This window comes from Sceloporus occidentalis, unplaced genomic scaffold (assembly GCF_023333645.1).
Source record: "Sceloporus occidentalis isolate IW3139 unplaced genomic scaffold, rSceOcc1.0.p SCAF_121, whole genome shotgun sequence".
Taxonomy (NCBI): domain Eukaryota; kingdom Metazoa; phylum Chordata; class Lepidosauria; order Squamata; family Phrynosomatidae; genus Sceloporus; species Sceloporus occidentalis.
The window spans coordinates 1505048-1528846 of record NW_028317101.1 but is presented as its reverse complement, the minus strand read 5'-3'; the positions used below and the strand labels follow the sequence as shown (position 1 = coordinate 1528846).

The following is a 23799-nucleotide window of genomic DNA, read 5'->3' as shown; positions in this document are numbered from 1 at the left end:
AAGGGGCAAAGAAGGCACAGACAAATTATTTGGGGGCAATGATGGCACAGACCAGCTGTTGAAGTGGGGGGGGGGGGGCGCTGGAGCAATTCTTGCACCAGGGCCCTGTGGTTTCTAGTTATGCTCCTGTCCGTAAGGAAATCATATGCTAACTGCAGTCTAGATTTATAAATTGAGGCAAATTGCCTCTGCACGAGGTACCCAGGTATTCAAGAGTCTCCCATAAACCTTCTTTGGGTTATAAGAGAGCGAAAATATGTATCGTATATCAGACTAATCACAGCCACAAAGGCAGTCTAAAACTCAAATATAATACAATGTCTTCTCGGCAGGGTGGAACCCAGACATTATTTAACTTGATGGACCTCAGCCGCGAGGTGCAGTAGGTATCTCTTTTGGCCTCTTCCTAACCAAGTGCCATTATACATGCCTGCCCTGATATCACAACTGGCTGCATTTTCATTTATATGCATGCATGAAGAATAAGTCTTCTTCACTCTAATTTTTTTCATGGGAGATAATGACATAATACTCATTCTCTATACTCATTCAAATAATATATTCTTTTACAGGTGTCTTATTGTCTATCAATGAATTGTCTGGTTGCTGAAGTGACACTTTCTTCATATCTCCAGAATTCAGCAGTCTAATTATGTAGATCACAGTTTAATGATAAATCTACATCTGCACAGTTTTCAGCATTGTATCTCTTAAAGCAGAGCTAAGTTGTGACTGAGTACAAATACATTGTTAAAAAAAATCATACATACAAATAATATTGATAGGATATAGGGCCAAATAAACTATGTTACATATAATGAAAGAAAGTGCTACTTTACTGAGTATGTAGTAGATAAGTTGGACAGCCTTCCAGCAAATCTGGTAAGAAGTTGTAGATATACTAATATTCACTATATAATCTAGACATCCAACATAAAAGGACAGATAGGAATCACCATGTTGCGTTTACGAAAATGTTTTTTGTTCCCAGACAAGATTTTCAGTAATGTGAGCTTGTAGGAGCTTCTATTAAATTTGTTGGTGTACTAAAAACTAGCCAAACGATTCTAAATGTTACATTGTAACGCTTACCATCTCATTGTCCTCTCCAGGATTGAGCAGGATGTGGTTGTCAGTATCATCTTGGTTTGTGGTCATTGCAGAGGACCTTGTTTCATTAATGGGATCCAGGCCAGTGTTCTCTGAAGTCAAGCAACAGCACTCCCTTAAATCCAATACCTTCTTCATTTTTTATTCTTAATTACATTTGTATAATTACACGTACACACCCTTACCCCAAAGAAAACAATACATGCAGTGAATAATCTCCACCCCATGGCTTTGAAATAGCCTTCTTAACTACTGACCCTGTCAAGAAATACCCCTGCCTGCTAACAGACACAATGCCCTTACCTACCTTCAGTAGAATGAGAGAAAAAGAATTAGGTAGATACAAACTAGAGTAGTCTCCCTTTCTTCATAAAGGGTAACTAGTACAACTGGTTTCACCAACACCGGCTTTCTTGTTTTTCAAGGTTAAGTGAGCCGGCATGGCCCATGCCCAACATTTGCCTCATTCAGGCTTGTAAATAGGTAATTACTGTCTGCTCGAATTCCCTTTATAGAAAACTGTGCAATAGTAAGTACTTAAATAATTTGCTCTGCAAAGTCCCCTCTTAAAATGGTCTCTCAAAGTTTAGATCAGTTGTGTTGTCACAGAGGACAAACCCTTTGTTATCATAATTAATTGCCTGGTTGCTGAAGCTTCACTTTCTTAATTTCTCCAGAATTTAGTAATATACCACTGGGGCTCACAGTAATTCTACATCTGCACGGTGTTCATCATTATATCTATTAAAGCAGAGCTAAGTTGTGACTAAGAAACTAATTCCAACATTTGCATCTGCAAGGTGGCTACATTACTCCTTCCTTGGTTGTATTGCCAGCCAGTTAAAAAGGAAGGTTACGTTGATTTAAAAAAAAATAATACATGCAGATAATATTGATCGGATACAATATTAATTAATCTCTTACTTACATGTAATGTTAAAAAGTTTCACTTTACCGAGCAGGTGGTAGATAAGTGGAACAGCCTCCCAGCAAAAGTGGTAAGAAGTAGTACATATATGCTGTCATGCATAACACAAGGTGGAATTGAACGGTTGCCATTTAGAAAATTCTTGCCTCTAGACATCCAACATAAGAGGACGGTTAAGAATCACCATAAAAAAGTTTTGTTTTCAGAGAATATTTGGATTAATCTGAGTTTGCAGGAGCTTGGCGCTAAAAAATTAGCCACACAATTCTAAGATTTGCAATGTAACACCATTTCATTGTCATCTCCAGTAGACAGAGATAAACAAATTGGGTAAATACAGACTAGAAAAGGGAAACTAGTGCAACTGGTTTCCCTAAGGCTAGGTTTCCACTTGGGTTTTTGTCCTGTGTTATTTTCTTGATGAAAAACGCCAGGAAAAAGGCCAAGAAAACTGCCACTGCATTTTCCTGCGTTTTGGTGTTTTTTCTGGAGTTTTTTCTGGCATTTTAGCCTTTCTGGGGAAATTGCTTTTTTGACCTTAGGCAGTTTTTCCAGCCTTTACACGTTAGAATTTTCACCCAGCTAAAAGGGATTAGGATAAATGGCAAGTATCTGCCCCCTCCTGATGTAATTTCCTTGGTAGAGTTCTACTTAAACGCCCCGGCGGACCATTTTGTCTCTTTTCTGTGGTTTGTAAGGCATGCTTTATTCCGAATGTCTGCTCCTCTATGAAGATTGGCCCCAAATGATGGTGCAAATTGTTTGCTGTTGCTTTTGGCACGCAGGATCCAGTTGATGTGTCGCGTATGTTTGTTTGTAATGGCATGTTTGTTCCAAATGGTGTAAAATTCAATATGAACTTTGTTTTGTGTGAAACTGTTTGTTTCCAGCCTATTTCTCGTAGGACACACAGATACTGGGTCCATCCTCTGCATTGTAACTGTGGAAAAAAACGCCATAAAAAACGCCAAGGCAAAACCCGCATGGCTTTTTCATGGCGTTTTTTCTCTCCCATAGACTTCTATTGGAGAAAAACGCCAAGATTTCCTTGCAAAAAACGCCAGAGTGTCAACATGCTGCGATTTAGAAAAACTGCCACAGAGCCCAAAAAAGCAGAAAAACGCCAAAGAGGACTGAAAAAACGCCAAACAGAAAAAGTGGATATGGCATTGTGCGATTTCCTATTGAAGAACAGCTAACATCTGGCCGCAGCTTTTTTTCACTAAAAAAACGCTGTGTGGCTGAATTGGCGTTATTATGGGCGTTTTTAGCAAAAAAAAAACAAGTGGAAACCTAGCCTCACACTGGCTTTCTGGTTTGTCAGGGCTGCATATGAGCCAGGATTAACATGTAAGGAACTCTCAGCTGCCCAATCTATACCCAAAAGATCAATAACGGAACATAATGCTATACAAGGTACTTGAGGGTTGCTGATGAAGGGCAGCTGGTTGTAGTCTATACTTTTTGTGAGGGGACACATGAAGTTGTTAGCCATAAGAGTCTTGTGGTTGGATTAGCAGATGGAAACAGACCTACTAGAGACCTGGCTCTGTTATACCAATAGAGAAACAACTACTCCATAGAAGCTCTCACAATAAATGGTCTTAAGGAAGTGCAATGATAAGCAAGGTATGGGCACTGCCTGAAAATGATAATGAACTTACGGCCAATAAAATGAGAAAGAACAGCAAGATTGTGTTCAATAATCATGCGTCCCAGAAGACAAAAGTAAAAAGTGCTTTCCGAAACATAATGCTGGATTTAAAACTCAACACTCATGATACAAACACAGTATAGAGATAGGTATACTATTTACATAAAGATAAAAACTTCCAACTAATTTAGGTTTAATTAACTAATTTATTTTATTAAGCATTTCATTTAACAGGCCCCACTTTGTTTATCTAAAGCTATATGTACTAGTTTTTTAATAACACTATTATTAACCTCACTCTCTCTACCCCTCCAAATTATTCTCACACTGGCTAAATTAATTTAGTACCATCTTAAACATCTGTGACCTGTACCTAATCAGTCTCTAGCCTTCTCTTTAACCCATATACTGCTGTCCATATCCCACTTAGATGATTTGTGGTTAGTATTACTTTTGACTTGATTCAAAAAAAGAAACAAATAATTAAATAAAATGTTATATAATATAAAATAAAGCTCACTGTAGGGTAAGTAATGCCTGGCCAGGCTGGCGCCAAAAAAAAGCAGGACGCGTTTCGTTTATGAAAAAACTTCTTCAGCTGTAAACAAAAAGGCGCCTTTTTGTTTGCAGCTGAAGAAGTTTTTTCATAAACGAGATTTTTTTTGGCGCCAGCCTGGCCCTGCCTCTTCAAAAGCCTTGGGCAATTGCTGCACTTTGCTCCATGGTAGGGCCGGCCCTGTGTGTGACATTAATTTGATTTTACTTTACTGAGAGGGAACAGCCTCCCATCAGAAGTGGTAGAGGCTAATACATTGAGGCATTTAAACATGCATGGGACAGGCATATGGCTACCCTGTTCAATTGATATCTTTAAATTGATATCTTGTAGCCTTAAAATATATTGCCCATAGACATATTTAATTACAATTAATAATATATATTATATAAATAGCAAGCATATATGGTTATTTCTATTTTTCTTTATTTACTTTTCCTCATATGTATCTAATGTAATAATCAAAGTTTGTACATGTGATGTATTTTAAATTGATACCTAGTAGCTTGAAAACATATTGCTTGACACACATGCTGTGATTTGACGCTGCAGACTAGGAGACCATTGTGGCTGGTTTCAAATGGGACCATTATTTTCTTGTTTTAATGTCTTTGCTAGTTTGTATTTAGAGAATAAACTGGAGGAATGTTTATTTGGTGAAGTGTGGCAATTTCATTTTGGATCTTTATGCTACTTATGAACTTTTTGGCACAAATACAACAGTGACTTCGGGAAAAAGATGGTGTGAACAAAGACTTGTTAGAGCCAAGTTATTAAAAGAGATAGAGTCAAGTAGGATTGCTGGGACTTTTGATGAAGTGCATATTCCTGATCTGATCATTTTAACATTATCTGTTGTTTCAAAAAAGGACAAAGTTTAGACTAACATTGCTTTGGATAAAGAGGAGTGTTCTGTTTAATATTAGACATATGATTGTGTCTTGAGTATGCTTAAGGAAGCTGGCCCGGGTGCTCTTAGGGCAAAATTAGATCTATTGATCTTTAGGTTGCTCCCATTACATCCAGAGAGTTGTGCTTTCTTTGAAACTTTTAGCACATTTCTGCACTGATGTCCACAGGACAGAACAGGGTTAGACTCTTTAGCTTATTACCTGGAAGACTCCCTCCTAATTGGTTCCAAAGATTCACCTGTTTGACAATCTGAGTTTGATGTTGTAGAGATTCCTAGTAGCAGACAGCATCCCTTTCCCAGAAGTTGTCAATTTTTGGGTATAGAAATAGATACAGTGAACACAGTATGCAGGCTCCCAGATGAGAAGGTGGTGAAAGTTGGGCTTTGGTTAAACAAGCTATAGCAAAAGTAAAGTAACGCTCAGGGGTATACAAAATTTTGCATGTTGCGTTATTCTCACGGGAAAAACTTTCAATAATAGGTTAACAAAGGCAATGTTAGGTGAGTCTAAATCAGTGTTCCAAACAAAGGAAGGTTTTGCAGTTTGGGATGCATTTGTACAATGGTGTTTCCTGGTGTTACATGATTATCGTTCAAATGGTGAGTTGCAGCTTTCTATAGACTTGGCAGGGTAGGTAGGTTTTGGGTTGTTCCTAGCAGGGCACCAAGAAATGGCCTGACCGCAGACATAAGCAAGGATTAACTAAAATCCTGACTTTCATTGAACCTTTCCTGAAATTCTTTGGCGTTGTAGTCAGGGCCAGACTGGGAATGAAAAGCAGCCCTGGAAACATTTGGAGACCAGCCCCATATAGTTTATCTCACGGTCGAGCTCTTATACCCACACGCGCTCCTTATACATACCCGAGTCACACTATTTGCCATACAAATAACTATAAACATTATTTTTATCACATTATTTGTATTAAAATGGCAGAAAGCAAAAGTGTTAAAAGGCCCTAATAAATTATTGTAAGCTTGCGAGCAGGGCTCTCTCCACCTAATGTATCAGGTTGCCTTAGTTTGTCTATTCTCGGTTTGTCATACCCCTTGAATATATGTATTGTATTAAGCGCTGCGTAAATTGATGGTGCTATATACCGTATTGGCTCGAGTATAGGCCGCACCCTAAAAGTTAGGTGCTTTTTTAAAGAAAAATGTTAATTCTAATAGATTTGCTGCCACTCTGTCCCCCTATATATGCTGCCACTCTGCCCCCCCGAGATATGCTGCCACTCTGTGCCCCCCCGGGATATGCTGCCACTCTGCCCCCAAGATGTCCCCCCCTCCCCTAGACTTACCAGTGCAGACTCACAGATGTCTTGCGGGGCCGGCAGGGGACATCTACGCAATATGCATATACAACTTCCGGTGCCGGCACGTCTGCACGATGTGCCGTGGGAATTCCCGGCAAGGGAGATTGTTAAAGCACATCAAGCAGATGTGCCGGCAGTGGAGGTTGTTTACGTCTGCGTGATAGACAATCTTTCCCCCCGTGGAAAGTGCTGGCAGGGGAGGCTGTCTCAGCGTATCGGAGAGTAGGATGCAGGTCCCCTGCAGCACTGCGGGGGATCTGTATCCTAACTCTGCTGCCTGGCACCTGGAACTGCATGTCCCGGGCGTCGGGCGATACAAATTGCGCATTCCTCCGCTAAACCCTGAATATAGGCCGCACCCCCACTTTAAAGACTTAAAGTGTGTGTGGGGGGGTGCAGCCTATATTCGGGCAAATACGGTAAATAAAATATAATTGTCACGACCCAGGTAAGCAGGTCGGGTAGGAGCCCAGTAGCAGGGGATACAAAGGGTTCCGTTTGTACCCCACGATGCATGACGGTAAGTGGGGTGGTACGGACAGGCGCAATAAAACACAGTACAAACAGAATACGTGGAAAGGTACTGTATTGATATAGGTGATATGACCAGCAAGTAAAGGCAGAAAGTCTCTAGGCAGGATGCCCACTGGCAGGGCTGACGGATACGGAGGCCCACTGGATGGGCTGGTGGCAGGAAGCCCACTGGCCGGGTTGACGGGTATGGAGGCCCACTGGCAGGGCTGGCGGCAGGAAGCCCACTGGCAGGGCTGGCGGGTACAGAGGCCCACTGGCAGGGCTGGCGGGTACGGAGGCCCACTGGCAGGGCTGGCGGCAGGCACAGGCAGGTAGCTCAGGTACAGGCAGGTAGCTCAGGTACAGGCAGGGTTCAGGTACAAGGCCAAAGCAGAGCGGTCATAACACTACAATGCAAAGGCCCTGACTGCAGGGCTGGGCAGGCTTATAAAGGCTGTGATAATTAGGTAGCAAGGTGCACCTGGACATGATAATCAGCCAGAGAGGTCCTGAGTGGCAAGGGCGGCCACTAGTGGTTGAAAACGGGAATGAGACACACAAAGTATGAACAAGTCCAGCCAGCGAAGGGTGAAAACGTGACAATAATAATAATAATAATACATTAAACATAATGGAATCAAAACATTTGCTACTGCAAACATTTTTAGATGAAAAAGTTCAATTTTATTCAATGGAACAAAACAGTGATCATTATTCTTCATGATATTCTTGTAAGAAACTTTTGGCTATTAATACCACCACAACTGTTCTAGCACTGCATTATCCAATCATGGGCGTAGGAACCCCTAAAAATCTGGGGGGGACAGCATTTTCTCCCATCAGATCCCCACTTTATCCCCATCTCTCACACTAGGAGTCACACTCCTATCATACCCAGGCAGCCAGTACATGCTGGTACAGGGTGGCTGTAAGTGATGTGCAGACCCCATATTGCTGGCAGCATCAATACACAAGGGGGGCAGCTAGCTAGGTTTCAGCATGTACTGGCTGACTTGGCATGATAGGAGTGTGATTGCTAACAGCAATCATAGTCCCATCATGCCTAGGTCCCAGCACTTACACCTCCATGCTATCACACACACTCATTCATTCATATACTCATTCATTCACAGATTCATTCCCTCAATCACACATACTCATTCAAAGTAAACGTTAAATAAATCAATTTATTACTACAGTGAGTACAGTACACACACCGACACTCAGACACACACACCAGGACAAGCTCTGCTACACAGACACCCATATACACAACAGGAAAAGCTCTGCCACACCGACACACCCGAACACACACACACCAGGACAGGCTCTACCACTCCTACACACCCAAACACACACACCAGGCAAGGCTCTGCCACAACGACCCCCCAAATTCTGAATACTAATTTAGAAAAAAAAGAAAAAGCCTGAATATAAGATGACCCTATAGGGAAAAAGTTTTACTAGTAAATATTAATTCATGTAAACTATCTTTTCATATTTAATAAAAGTTATTTTCAGTTGAGGAGAGATGTCTAGGTGTGCATTCAGTCTCATTGAGCTAGTTACCCCAGGCTTAAATAGCCATCCAGCAATGTAGGGATTACTTATTTCTAGCCAACAAAGAAGTTAAGTTTCTTACAGGTTTGCAATTTAAATTAGTACTTTAAATTGCAAGAAAGTGAGTTGCTTACAGTGCAATTTAAATTAGTACTTTAAATTTGTACTACTTTGTTTTGCATCTCTATGGTACAACTGAGGAAACTCTAATATTGGGCCACTCCATCTATTAGGCATCAAGAAGATGTGTTGTTAGACTATACAGGAAGCAGCTGGGAAACCCATACAAACATATCAACATTCATTGGCTTGGAAAGAGGTTATTGACAGTGAGGGACCAGGCATGGCATGATGTTACCAGATCAGGAATAAACAAAGATCTGCAGGAATGTTTAGAGAAGTGGCCGAAGTCAATAGGTTAGAGGCGGGAAAGAGGGCCCCTTGGGAAGAGTCTCCTCTTTTGGTGGCAGCAATGCAGCCTTCAGCTCTCCCTAGGTTTTCATTAAACATCCGGTTCAGAGCTATGGACCCGCTGTGTGGTTAGATCTGGCAATGGTTGGGTGGAGGCATAACCCTTCAGCAGTGGTATGAGTTATTATGATGTGCTCTGACGGGGCTATTGCAAAAAGCATGCCAGGTGTAAGGGGCATTGAGCACCTTGACATGCGAGATAGCTGCTGAGTTGGGTGACTCAGCAAGCTATCACAGATGGCATGGGGATTAAAAGCTAGCAGACATCCTAGACTGCCACTTATCCCCAGGTGCAGAAGCTCTGAAGCACTTGCGGCCTGGACCTATGGTTGCCGCTTGAGTGAAAGGGAATGTCACAATAAGGTTTCTGTGCAGACTCTATACGTTAATTTATTATTATTTGCTACAAACATGCCTGTTTAAGAGGTTTGCAGATCGTAACTTGATTAGCCTTGTGCCGGAGGGCCATGTGGGGCATGTCCACCTTACTAAGTTTTGCTTCATATTGTTCCCATGGACAATGCTCTGGAGGCCAAACTTAATGTTTTGTTTGGTAGAATGGTGGAACACACATACAGCTGTTAAAATATTGTATTTTGTTGGAGTTTAATTTAAATAAAACCTTTTTTGTTTTTAAAGCTTACCTTTGTCTCAAAAACTATTAGAGCTGTCTGGGATAATTGATGTGGTTCTTAACAGGGCTATTAAGTATGTATGAAGAGGTTTATTAGGGAAGAAGCTAGTGTTAAGTTACTTATCGGTTGGCTTTTAGACTTTTAAGGTCTTGTCATTTGCATTGCAGGATCTTAGAGACCTTGTTGACTAACTCCTAAAATAGGAGCATGCTTTCTGTTCATTGTGTAATTAGAGGTTTTGGTCCAGGAAGAGTCTGTAAAGGTAATTTTAATTCAGTATATTATATACTGTTCTATGAGATCTTTCCAGCTCATGCATGATTCACATTCAGGCCGTGGTAATCTGCAAGTATATTAATTACCATTTGTTTAATGTTGAAATAGATTATTTGTTACTCTTTTGCTTTACAAGGTGCTGCCTCCAAATGTAATTGTTAACTTCTGTTTCAAGTGTAGACCAAGTGTCACCATGAGTAGCAGATAACACTTCCCTTAAACATTCAGCATTAGTCATTCATTTCTCTTATGTACTTAAACCAACGCTCCTCTGTATCCACACTTAATTGCAGTGACCAAAATTCTTAGACTAAAACAAAGGTATTTATTTTTAGAGATTAAGATTTATGTTTTTGGGCAAATAGTATGAATACGCTGTTGCTGTTGGAAACCTTATTTAAATGAAGCATTAGATTAGGTCATTCTGCGAGCTGTAAAGCTTTAATATTCATACACAACATTGTTATGCATTGTTCATATTATGCAACAGCACGTAAGCATTCTTTATCTTACTACATTATTTTTTAACAATTAACTGCCTCTGTATGCAAGAGGAAATGCAAATGAGAATGGGGAAAAAACTTAGAAAGTTTACATAAGAGCCTCCATAAACAGTGCTGGATTAACAGTAATGTTGCCCCCAGGCATCAAGACTTCTCAGGCCCTGTGGAAATAGGCAAATCTGGGACTTGCCTCATCATTCCAACATTGTTCTGATGAAACTGGAAAAGGGTTAACGCCTATGCAGCGCCCATCTGACTCAGGCACAGCCGGTAGTGTCCCAAAAAACTAAGACAGACAGATACCCATTCTGATTTGTGGGACATCCAGCTCTTACCATAACGCACATTGTAGACAAAACACTGTATTATATTAAATTGGAAGTCAGCAGATAAGATGACTTTTATCTAACCATGTGAAAAGATGGAACACACAGCCATTTAAATTGATTATGTGCTTTTGGATAACCAGGGGCACTGCTCGGCTCATGTGTAAGCCTATAAAAACAGAATGATAGCAACCATTATACATATATCAAATATATACATAATGCAAACAAACAATATATTACACTGAAATGCATTAAAACACACACTAAAATACACTCTTTACTCAACCCATACAATGTTCCTTTATTTATGATCTTGAAGACTCAGGGATTCAACAGTAGATTAAGCAATTCATTCCCCTTAATTACTAATTTCAGTGTCTCCTTTTAAACTCTATATTCAATATGCAAAGATTCCAGCCATTGCAGCAATGTTCAGTTGTGTATGAATTGAAGAAAGGTTTGACATTCACATAGATACTGTTTTTACTGGTTAGTAAATGTGTTTGTGTACTGGGTTCCAATAGTACTCTGTACTAATTCCATTATTCCGTCATTCCATTATGTGGCTTCTCATCATTAACATAGCCTTCATTGGAGTAAACTTGTGTTTTGGTTTCAGTATTGTCCATTTGGGCATACTGAGTCAGGTTCACCGGCGGCCAGCTGTGGTCATCTTCAAGCATTCTATATAGTACTCTGTATTGGCTTTTTGAATGATAATTAAAAAGTCTTTTTAAATACAGCCAAAGTCGCCTATTTTCAATAATGGCTTCCTGCAACATGAAAACACAACAGTTTATAATTTATAAAACTTAACCATAAATAATCATATATAGCATATTGTCACTTAAATGGGCATTTAATGCAGCAGACTGAAACACAAAATATGTTGCATTTATTATATATATGAATATATGTTGTCAGTAGTGATGGATTTTTAGCTTTTTTAGATACAATAATTCTAAAGTTGATTGTACATCAATGAACTCAATGTGATGTTGGAATGTAACATTAGAAAACACATTACATGTACAAATAGGAATGCCATAAATCCTTTAGGGTGCACACATTTTCCCATTTAAACTTTTTCTTCTTTTAAAGTTGTATTTGGTACCAAGATGTTTCTTTAATATGCTAGGCATTTGGGTGCATTTTGAATAGGAAAATCTTTGGGAGTAATCTTACCTCTACAATGAAAGACATGATAAAATAAATGACCAACATAATTAGAATGGAAATTCTCCAGATAGTAGGAGTACAGACAAGCTAAAAAAAGAGGGGAAAAATAAGCATCAGTAATCATGCAATGGATTTGTTTAATCAGTGGTGTTTGATTCATTTGCATGATAATATGTAAAGATGCTTTTGTAAAGAGAGACGAAGAATACCGTATATATTTAACTCACTTGCAGTGCTTTGTATAACCTGTCAAAGTCGGCAAACAAGATAAAAAGGCATGCAGCAAGTTGTATGGGCAGTAAGACAAAAAATATATCTGTGGGGAAAAAATGAAATTAGAATTTGATGCATTGAGCATTTGCTTATATAATTACATTTTTATTACTGCAAAACCATTATGGTCTTCTCACTGTTCCCAGAAACAATATAAATAATTGCAAACCTCTTTGTCAAACAATATCAACATATTAAAAATATTAACATAATATAAACATGTACAACATTTTCATGCAAACATATCTCAACGACAATACCGACTTTCATTATGTTTGTCTTACCCTTCCCAGATATATATTTACTTACCAATAAAATGCCTTCCAATTTTTACAATGTAACGGCACTAAATCCATTAATGAGGCCAAGCAATTTACAAATGCAAGCACTCTAATGCCTGTTGTCGTAACTTTATCTATCCATTTGCCGACATTGCTCTATACACACCCCAGCTGCAGATCAGGTATTATGCTGCCACCGGCTGGATATGCTTGGCAGCACACTACCTGAACAAACACACACAACATGTGGCCTGTCATATACAGATGTCGGCCGCACTTACTTCAACAGGTGGCCTCCAGCCTTAAAGTGACAGTGCCGCCTCATTATCACCAGTCAGGACATCTGGAGTGGTAGATATTAGTGAACTGTTAGGCCTCTTTATACCTTGTGGTGCATACGCAGAGGCCTGTTGGTTTGCAGGCTGATACTAACATGTTGGCAGAGCCATAAATTAGTTAATTATACACTAAAGTTGGCATATAACCGTACATGAATTCACATATCCACGCTCCTCAGCGCCTCAATACTGCCACTGCAGATCCCCAACAATATATAAAGTTTGTACACCACTTGTGTCATACGACCTTATACTTACAGTTAGTATATATGGGCTTTCTGAATGGTTTTCCCTTGGAGAAGACAAATGCCACAATGACACAACTCATTGTAGTTATTGGCCATAAAGTTGTAGTTTCATAATTTTCATATTCTGAGCCTCGCAACACCTCAGGACTGCTCCCATTTGAAACACTAACTGTATTAATATTAGTTATATTTTCATATGCTGGTGCACAGGCTCTAAAAAACAACATTTAAGGCATTCATTAAAATTGCTGATTGGAATACCATGTAATAATCATAATTTCAGCAAGCTGTACATGATATGTCTCAAATTAAAACAAATTATCGATCTATGTAAATCTATGTAACGCCTGGAAGGTTGTTCTATGACTCCCCAGCTCATACAAAATACTCCTATTTGTGTTCCTATTAAAATTCCACATAAAACTTGCATTCCTTCTACAACTAACACATTATACTATGTATCTTGTACACAGGACTATGTGTTGTACATCCCCCTTCTGCATACACTTGCTTATTAACATAAGAAAGGACCTCATCTTAGTGTCCGTATCAGAGGGATGCCTCTAGGACAAGACTGTCCCATCTGTACATACCTTAAGTTAGACGAACTGTACCAAGGTTGCTGCTGCAGTAATACAATGCTACAGACCTGCATGGCCAGGTTAAGAAGCACATTAAATATCACTGACAGCAAAAGAGGAGGTGATATCAGCTGCGCAGGTGGCCGGAAAGGAGCCAGCTTTGGATAGGCATGGGTTAGAGTCACTGTGGTTAAATAAAACATGAAGTGAGCAAACACCATTTCATGAAAAACAAATGTGTACTATAGACAATACGGCTTCTGAATGATGCATTATGTTCTTAATCTGGAACACTGTCCGGGTCTTGGTAAAATCATAATCCAGTTATCACACTCAGTAGTGAGCAAGTGTTAGGGGTACAATATTGCAGTGACATTGCATTGGTCTTCTGAAAGTTTGCCTCTCCCTGAGGGATAGGAAATTGGGGAGGCATGACCAGGAATTTAGGGGAAAAAGTTTTGTTGGTAAAAGCCTTGAATTGTGCAGAACATTGGCAGGGAGTAAGCACTGTCAGACACCACTCCTCCCCACCTGTAGATCAAATGCTGCCCTGGTGACCTAGAAATCAGCTATAATTCCTAGAGCCTCCAGGAAATAAAATTAATTCAAAATAAACTGGAAAAGGTGAGAGTGTCATGGGATGGGTTCTGATTTATGTTACATAGTTTTATGGTACTCTAATGCCCCAGTTGCCAGTGGCAGATATAGATGCCCATCAACGGCCTTACATTTTTTTATAAACCCTCATCTTACCAGACATGATATGCAGGAACACTGGAAGAAATGACGTGGGGTCCATGCCTTCCATAGGATCTTTTACATTTTTACATCTTTTAAATTAGGTCCCTATTTCTGAAGAGGGGATATGGATGAGGGGGGTATAGTTGACACTTAACCCCCCATTTTTATTTTTATTACCCTTCAACCGACCCATATTGAAATGTATGTATATATTTATATGCTGAGCAGAAGGGCACATGAGAAAAATGTATGTTGGAATTAAGGTCCAGCTCCCATTTGCAACTCATGGGTTAATGGCCACACAACCTGCTTACATTAACTTGATTCTCCTGTAGTTGAATGTATGCAAGTTAAGTGGGTTTTTATCGCAAGTGCAAACGCGAGTTGCCTTTAGTGAATTTGTGAGTTGAACTTTTGTCAGATTGCATGCACTCATTTAGTGCGTATTCCTGTCCATGTAACAAATATCTTCAATTTCTGTAACTTTTTAAATCAGTGGTCTTATGTATTCACACACATATTGATTGTGATGGGGACTGACAATTGTTTTGTTTAAACTGTCACAAATGATTATCTCATAAGAAACCTACTTGTTAAGGAGACAATAATGGTGATCCCGACATCTTGGACAAGATATTGATACAACCCAACAGATTTTAGTTGCTGAAAAATGAAAAAAAAGAGTGGTCAACATTTTTTTTATATATTATTCAGCACAAATTACATATATATATATTACTGCATTTCTATTTATTTTTCAAGGTTCTTACTAAAAGGATCTATTTTCAACGGTGCATTTAGAAACTGAATGGTCAAAACGCTATCACTTTTAACAGTGCTCATCTAGGTTTTGCCAAAGACAAATCTCCCGCCATGTACATTTGCATTGAGCACCAAGGGAGAGGAGACTTGAGCACCTCCCTTGTGGTCCTCAGACAGTATTAATTTGGTACCTTGTTTTTTTTTTTATTGCTTTCACTTACCCAGTAGAGTAGAAGCAAACAGATAAACTGTATCAAAGCATAAAGAGTTACGTATTTGAAGACCCCAAATGAAGACACTAGTGCGGCTCGACCCTCCCTGTTCATAAATAAAGAAAATGAAAATGTAATAAAATTATTAAAAGGAATCTATGGATTTAACGTATCTGAACCCTCCTTAAAAATCTAAAATCCAGATAACATGAGTCTAGAAAGACATTCTTCTCTTATGACAATATATAGTGTCAGTATTTTATGTTACTTGAGATATAGGACACCTCTGATAGAAGTACAATCCTAACTCAGATTATATCGGGGTGGTTAAATGTGAAACATAGCATCCTAACATACAGTAGCACCCAGCCATACATGGAACTGCTCATGATTGAAATCTAGTTTTGTTGTTGGCCAGTTTCATTAATTGGCATATATGTAAAATGGTCAAAGAAAAAAAAAAGACAGGTCTGCATTAGAATACCTACTTCTAACCCACAGAACACCTAATGTTAAAATTTGGCCTACCTAGTTTGCCTGTTTTTCCTGCTGCTCAGTAAAGTAAAACATTCTTCCGTTGCTTTGTGAAATCAGTTTTTCTATTTATATGTTTCTTTCACATTCCTTCTATCCTTCAAGCCTTATATATTGAGATGCCCTAGTCTTGATAATTTGTACCCTGCAAACCATTCACCATTATAGTAGATCTCCTCTAAACTCCCTTCTGGAGATGTGGTCTCCAGAGCTGACCTCAATACGCTAGGTGAGGTCTGAACATAGATTTGTAAAGCAGCATAATCACCTTCCTCTTTCTGCAACTAAATACATTTTTATCATTTTTGGAAGGATCACAATAATGACATTTAAAACAACAAAAATAATAATTCCTAGAATGTTTTAAAAAGTTAGATAATTATGCTGAGCAGTGTGAATAGTAGTTTAATTTTCATGTTTACATTTCTGGTATTCATACACTTAGATTTATGTATCACTTAATATTTATCAATTGTACTAAATAAGTATTTTATTTCTGTACTGAGCAGTTACAACAAGGGGACTATTCTCTAAACAGAGATTTAGCCACTGGATTATCCCAAATAAATTGCCACAGCCTCGTTCTTTTTCATGAATGCCATAATCCATATTATTGGCAGCAAAGAAATAATTTCATGGGAACATACTTGCTCGTCTACCTAGATCAAGCTCAGAGAGCAGAAGCAATTGGACACGATACTGACTACAGTCTAAGAATCAATAGGAATCGGACTCAACAACAAAGAACAAGGAGAAACTCATACCATGTGTTGAAAATCTTACAAAAGGAAAAAATTTCTTATTTTCCATTAACTTTAATTGCATTGTAACTCTTAAGCGCTGCTCCTCCGGTTCTCCGGATCAAGACCCAAATCCTCCGGGTCGCAGGGTCTTGACGCGCCCCACTCCCCTCCCATTTTTTCCTTTAAATGGGGGGTGTTTCCCTCTGCCATTAGCGGGAACTCCCCCGACATCAGCAGGACTGCCCACTGACGTCAGTGTGCAGTCCTGGCCGCGTCCCGCAAGGGAAGGCTCTGGGTAGCCGGAGCCGAGAAGTTCCCAGGTATGCTCTTAAGTAAGTGCACAAAAATTGCCATTTGTTTATAAAACGTAAACATCATACAAAAAACACATCATTAAACCAAACCAGTCTGTGAATAGCATCCACATATACTTACTTAATGAGTTGTGGAATACACTGGATATTTGGAATTTGTGAAGTAAAAGGCGAAGCTACAGAGGCTTCTTGTTCAGATAAGGATATGCCAGCATGAGCTACCTTTAGAGCCTGCAAAAACATATATACATATATAATAAACACATGCCAGGAAAGAGTTCTAAAATGCTTGTTTCATGGCAAGCCACATAAAATGTGAATGAACAACAGGATTTATGCAATTAGGTCAGAAAAGAATATGGATATGTGCATGTGGTATAGTTTAGCCCCCACATTATGTGGCCCAACCTTAACAGTGAGTGATATATTTCATGATTATTAATTGTGGAGCCACTTGCATTGAAGGAAGCTTGCTAAAAACTTTTCTAAACTGCCATCCCGCCAATATATTTTTTATAATTTAGAAATGTGATGTATTGGTACAATAAAAGAGAAAATTTCACTGTAATAATTATATTTTCTAACTCTAAATTAATGTTCTTCATTTATGATCTTTCCATTGATTTACTTACCCCACAATCATTTGCTCCATCACCACACATAGCCACATAGTAACTGCAAAAAAGTCATACTTACTGAAATAATATAAAATTTTTAATAAGCAGATCACTAACACATTTTCAGAAATAATATAAATCGGCGTCAATACAAGGATAATTTTATTCCAGTTTATTTATCAGTTTACCATATCGTACAGTTCAGCACACTAAAAAAAAAATATATATATAAATATATATATATATATGTACTGCCGTTCAACTGTTTGGGGTCACTTAGCTGTTTTAATAGAAAACAAAAACATTTCTAGCTGTGCTAAGATAATTGCAAAGGGGTTTTCTAACAATCAATTAGTGAACACAACACACCATTGGAACACAAGAGTGATGGAAATGATAAAGGGCCTCTATACAGATTTTTCATTAAAAATCAGCCATTTGCAGCTACAAGTCAATTACAACATTAACAACGTCTACACTGTATTTCTGATCCAGTTATTCTAATGGAGAGCAATTTATTTTCTTTGAAAACCAAGGACATTTCTAAGTGACCAAAATTTTGAACAGTAGTTATATATAAAATATATAACTATAAATATATATATAGATATAGATAGATATAGATAGATATATCAAACAATATATACACATACTAAGGGACATGGCCATTCTGATTAGGGTTTCTTTAGCAGTGTGTAGCAGCTCCTGTCAGCATTGTGCTGGGCTAGGGGACATGGGGCAATTGACCCCCAGGCTGCTCCAAACTCCTCAAACAGGGCAGGTCTCAATACTTTAAACAGGTCCTGCTCAACACTGACTATTAAGACTGATCTGGTCTGTTGTAGGAGGTGGCATCACAAAAGGCAGTGCTGGGGGTGGCAAATAAGCACCTGGGCTGCTCTGATTTGAAGATCTTGGGCCCCTGCTGGGAGTCCTTTTCTGTTTGTTTTACTTGCAGGTCCACAGGTAGCCACTAGGGTTTCTAATGCTACCTAGGCTTTAGGCAGCATATACGGCCTTACTGCATTCTTTCTGTGTTCCTGTTTGCAATCTGTTTGAGTAAATATGCATTGATCAGGATGAGACTATGTGCATTTTTATTTCCAAGCATGTTTGCCCTTGCCATAATTAGGCAAATGTTTAAGGACATTATGCAGCATTATTGGGCCTCTAAGTATTGACCTGCTCCCTGATCCTTCCCTGGACCTTGTTGTAGGATCAAGGCTGGTTTGCCTGCTGTACCTGGCGTGTAAATCTAGCTTATTATAAATATTTATTAGCATAAGGCAAAGATGGAATGAATCATTTACAACTACATGCATCTATCATATGTAAACAGCATCTTATGGCTTGACTTACTCCATTTTTTGGTATTCCTCAATCAGGCTGGATTTCTGTCCGGGAGACATTCTTGCAAAGATAGTACCATTAAGCAACAGCTGGCAAAATAGATATAATATCAGCATATTATGTCAATAAATTACAGATATTTAAACAAATAGAAAGGTTCATACTCTACATGTAAATCAAAAGACTCACTTTTGGCAGCAAGTTGGAAAAATTCAGGACTATGACCTGATAGGTTTTCCCAGTCATGGCAAAATGATAGGCTTGGGTGTTTTCACATTTCTCAATGTCAATTTCCTAATAAGTAAAACAAAATCACATTAAATTCACATGGACTAGACAGGCAATGCCACATACTTTCCTATCCATCTCAATAAAATGCAAACATTAGTATTAACATTCTAATTACCGTAATTATTCTAGCTAATTTAAACTATTGTGTCCCTATATGCAATCAAGAATTGTGTAACTGTCTCAGTTGTGTCCTGGTTTCACTATTTGTTGCTTTTGATAACACCATTGTATGCCTGTGAATAATTAATGTGCTCAGTTATGTGATTATTTAGAAGCATTTATAAAAGAGTACATCTACCAAGTCCATTCTCATTTTGAAAAAGGAATTGATTTTTTTCCTGCTTAAACTTTAATATTTTTTTATGGACACATTTGTTCTTAAGTCCCCGCCCCTTTTTTTTTTACTTGAAAAATAACCAATAATGCTAATAACAATCAAAAGGGGTAGGGTTCTTCAAGGCACTCTGGGGAGATTCGTTGAGATGCAAAATTTAAAGCAAAAAACTTCCACACATGAAGCTAAAATAGCTAAAATTAAATATTGATAAGCACAATAGTATCTGTCTCTTACCGTCATTTCATGCACATCACTTTTAGGATTCTCCATCTCTTTCCATGTAATAGAAGGCGAAAAATGTTCATTTGCTTCAGATGCTTCGATAAGGATCACTCGACCATGATTTTGCACTATACCAGAATTTCTTGCAACAGTTATTGCTGTCTGTAGGTTGTCTCCTAAAATGAAAAACATATATAAATACAACAGCTGACCTGTTCTCACACAAGCAACCAATTCTTAAAGAACTTAAAGACCAATAATCAGAGTTACAACCTACTTGATAGATATCAAAACTGGTTAATTACCTAAAATTAATTGTGCCCTTACATTAGTTTTAACAATATATATGTTATGAAAAACCATAAGCTAAACTTTTAAATTGTATTTCAGATTAGCTCTTTTGCATCATGTGGACAACATTTTGATGATATGCAATGTTTCCTGTGATCTTAAAAAAACCTTAAAGAAAACCATATACCATATTTGCCCGATTAAAGACCGCAACCCCCCCCCACCACAAGTCTTCACCCAGTGGGCATGGCCTATAACTGTGGTTTAGCGCAGGGATGCGCAATTCGTATTGCCTGGCGCCCGGGACATGCAGTTCCAGGTGCCGGGCAGGTGTTTTTTTTTCTTTTTCATTTCCAGCAGCAGAGAATCTCTATGCGCATTGCACAGACGTCAAACGGCTACCCCTGCTAGACACCAGGGAGTCTGGGGATGCATTGGTAAATTGGGGGGGGAAGAGTGGCATATCTGGGGGGCAGAGTGGCATTTCTGGGGGGCATAAAACATCTGTGGATCATATCAGGGGACCAGAGTGGCATATCTATAAGTAAGGTGCATAAATGAATTAAGGGGGGACCATCTTAAAATGGCTATTGTTTTTTCCAAATTTCTGTTTGTATATAACATATGCTGACTAACTGCATAAAAATGTTAAATACATGTATTCCTGTTCATTAGGTAAAATACTGTTTTACCGTTCTGCTAATGTGTATTTTTTCTTTAAAATGTTTTCTTTAAAATAGCAACAAAACTATAAGGGTGCAGCCTATACTGGGCCAATACGTAGATCAGAAATAAGATTGATCGCAGGTGAGAATCATGATGGTAATAAACAGTGTTCGTATCTGCCCTCACCTGTGATCATTACTGGTCTGATTAAAGCATTGTTTAATTCCTGTATTGCTGGGATAGTTTCTGCTTTCAAGCGGTTTTCTAATACCAAAAGACCAAGAAATGTAAGGCCAAATTCCACCTCCTCCCTGACAAATAATGAAAAGAAAATTAGCATTTCACTGTATAATACATGCATATCATTGTTAGAATGCACTAAGACTGAGTATTGCATAAAAATTTTATTTTTATTGTTTAGCTTACAATAGTGATAATTATTTTATTGTTTTAAATAATTTATTAATGTTTGTTAGGTGCTGTATTATATACCATTGCTTCCAGGCTACCTTACAATTGTTCTTTCTACTTTAAGGTTATCTGGTAGGCAATGTCTGTTCCTTTTTAAATATTACAGGAATTATATAAGTAGGACCATCTCATAATAATGGTCCTCTGTGTTAGCCTCCTTTGTGTCCCCCACCCTTAGCACAGTGATACCTACTCAAAAGGGCCCTTCATCCTTGGTTGTGTGGTGGAAGTCTACACTGCTGCTGGCAGAGAATCTCTCTACTTGTGATTCCCGACAAGTAGACCCCCACCCATTGATAGCAGCAGAGCGATCATAAGGGAAAGCTGACAAGGGCCTCTATGGTATGTCTGGGTCCAGAGCAGCTGCCTATTTTTCTTGCATTAAAGATGGCACTGGATAGAGCCATTACCAATTGGCATTTTGATTGAATTAGTATCTGCCGTTCTCCTGCCGTAATTGATGTTTCATTATGTTACAACTCATGTTGATAGCAATCATTTTAATTTCTTAAACATGTCACATTATTAATATGATGAATACATGCTTACCTTGTGTACCTATCTTGTCCTTCATTTTTAAAACCTTGTAGTGTTTTACATGCCAGTCCTATAACTCTGAAGCCTTGAAGTGTGTATAGTTGGAGTTCACTTGCAAAGTTTGGTGGAACTGTGAAAATGAAGATACTACATGTTAACAAATAATTAGTTTCCTTATCAACTAGGAAACCAACAATTATAGGAGATTAGTATAGTATATGGAGATATCATGACTATTCATTTACGAGTAATTGAGTGGGGAGAGCTAAGAGAAAGCATCCTATCTCCCACAAAAAAACAATTCATAATACTTGATCTTAACTGGTACATTTCATAATAAACATTTTTTAAGGATTTTTATCTTCAAAGTCAACATCTGGTCCCACACAATAGACATCGTGGTCAATGTATACAAGTGTACAACATTACATGGTATTTTAGAACAAACAGCTAGAATATTATTGTTGCAGAACATTTCTGCAAGTAAATGACACGATTTATCATCATCGCATTGACAGCGATTATGGACATACTACTAAAGTGAAGTACACTGTTTCTTATGGAAGACTACTGTATGTTCAATACAATTACCTGATTCTGGAAGGCAAAACTGAGTTACCATTTCTGGGGCTCCCTTCATGAAAACAAAGTGTTCTTCATCCCCTAGTACTTTGGAAACAACAGACATACGCTGAAGGCTGGAGGAGAATGGAAACTGTTGTAGAATAATCATACCCTTCACTGGAACCTAAATGGTGCATTACAATGTGTTAAATATGATTACTTAGTTATACTGTAAGAGAGAAATGTTCATACACAGGCTTATAGAATTCCATAGTATACCCTGAAAGTCAAAACAGTATGAGAAGTAGATGAAGTCTTATAAGAACATAAATGTTATCCAGTTTTCTAAGAAATCTTAAAAAAATGACTATTACATCTTTGGAGACACTAATGTTAGTTATTATTTTTAAATGTAAGATGCATGAATACTATCATAATATTAAAGTCTTGTTCCCAAAGTTCTATTTAAAAAAAAAAAAATAATAATCAATACATTGTATACCCAGGACGGGGAGGAAAATCTTAGTTTCTAACTCGGCTATCTAAAGAATGCATGCTCCAATTTGCATGCAGCATAATGCATTAGAGTCCATGGAAAGTACACTTTTATGAATTCTGCATGGAACTAAAGCTGGAGTCTCAAACACAAGGAACCACTGACACACTTAACATAACCTGCAATAAAAAGTATTTTTTTAAATAATAATTAATATTATCTCAGAATTGTCAGTTGTTGCATGTACGATAACTTAATTGAAACAAATACAAAAAGCAAAATAAGCTGAACGTATAAAGCATACTATGTTACTGTATACCTTATACTTACTGAACAACTCTGAGGTCCTGGTTTTATCAGAAGACGTGATGTAGTTGAAGTGTCATCATACATGTTCGATTGACACGAATCCTCTAACTCCTAAAGAAATGTGGGAAAGCACAAAGCACATTATGTATGTGTATATATATATATATATATATATATATATATATATATATATATATATATATATATATATATAGTAGCAGTAACATAGTAGCAGATAAACAGCTTTTTACAATGTGTCATTTGAAGGCTTCTTTGATATTTAAAAAAAACCCAGTTAGACAGACAGGTGGACTCAATCTTACTGTATAATTATCTAATTATTTTACAGTTGATAAATTGCCAAGCTGAAATACATTGCATCTATACCCCAGCAGCAGTGGAATTCAATAAATATGGATAGGCCCTGGTACATTGCCCTCAACTCACAAAGTATTGTTTCTCCTCTGAAATTTTATTTCTTCCCCAATTTAATGTCACATAAATAGGTATTTGGCCCATCTAGTGTGACCATTATTCATGCTCTAAGGAGCCTTCAAACCTTTTTAATCCTGGTCCTTATCTTATGTTCAAAATGTCTACCGCTTGCATTCTGATACTACAATAGCATTTGCTTCCATAGACTCTTTAAATGTATAGTTTGAAACTTTGAACACCTCT

The 23799-nt window shown here is 38.1% G+C and overlaps 1 pseudogene; it reads right to left on the bottom strand.

Annotated features, from left to right (window-relative positions):
- The window catches only part of LOC149282202 (putative cation-transporting ATPase 13A5), a 72879-nt pseudogene that overhangs the window by 35695 nt on the left and 13385 nt on the right, over nt 1-23799 (bottom strand).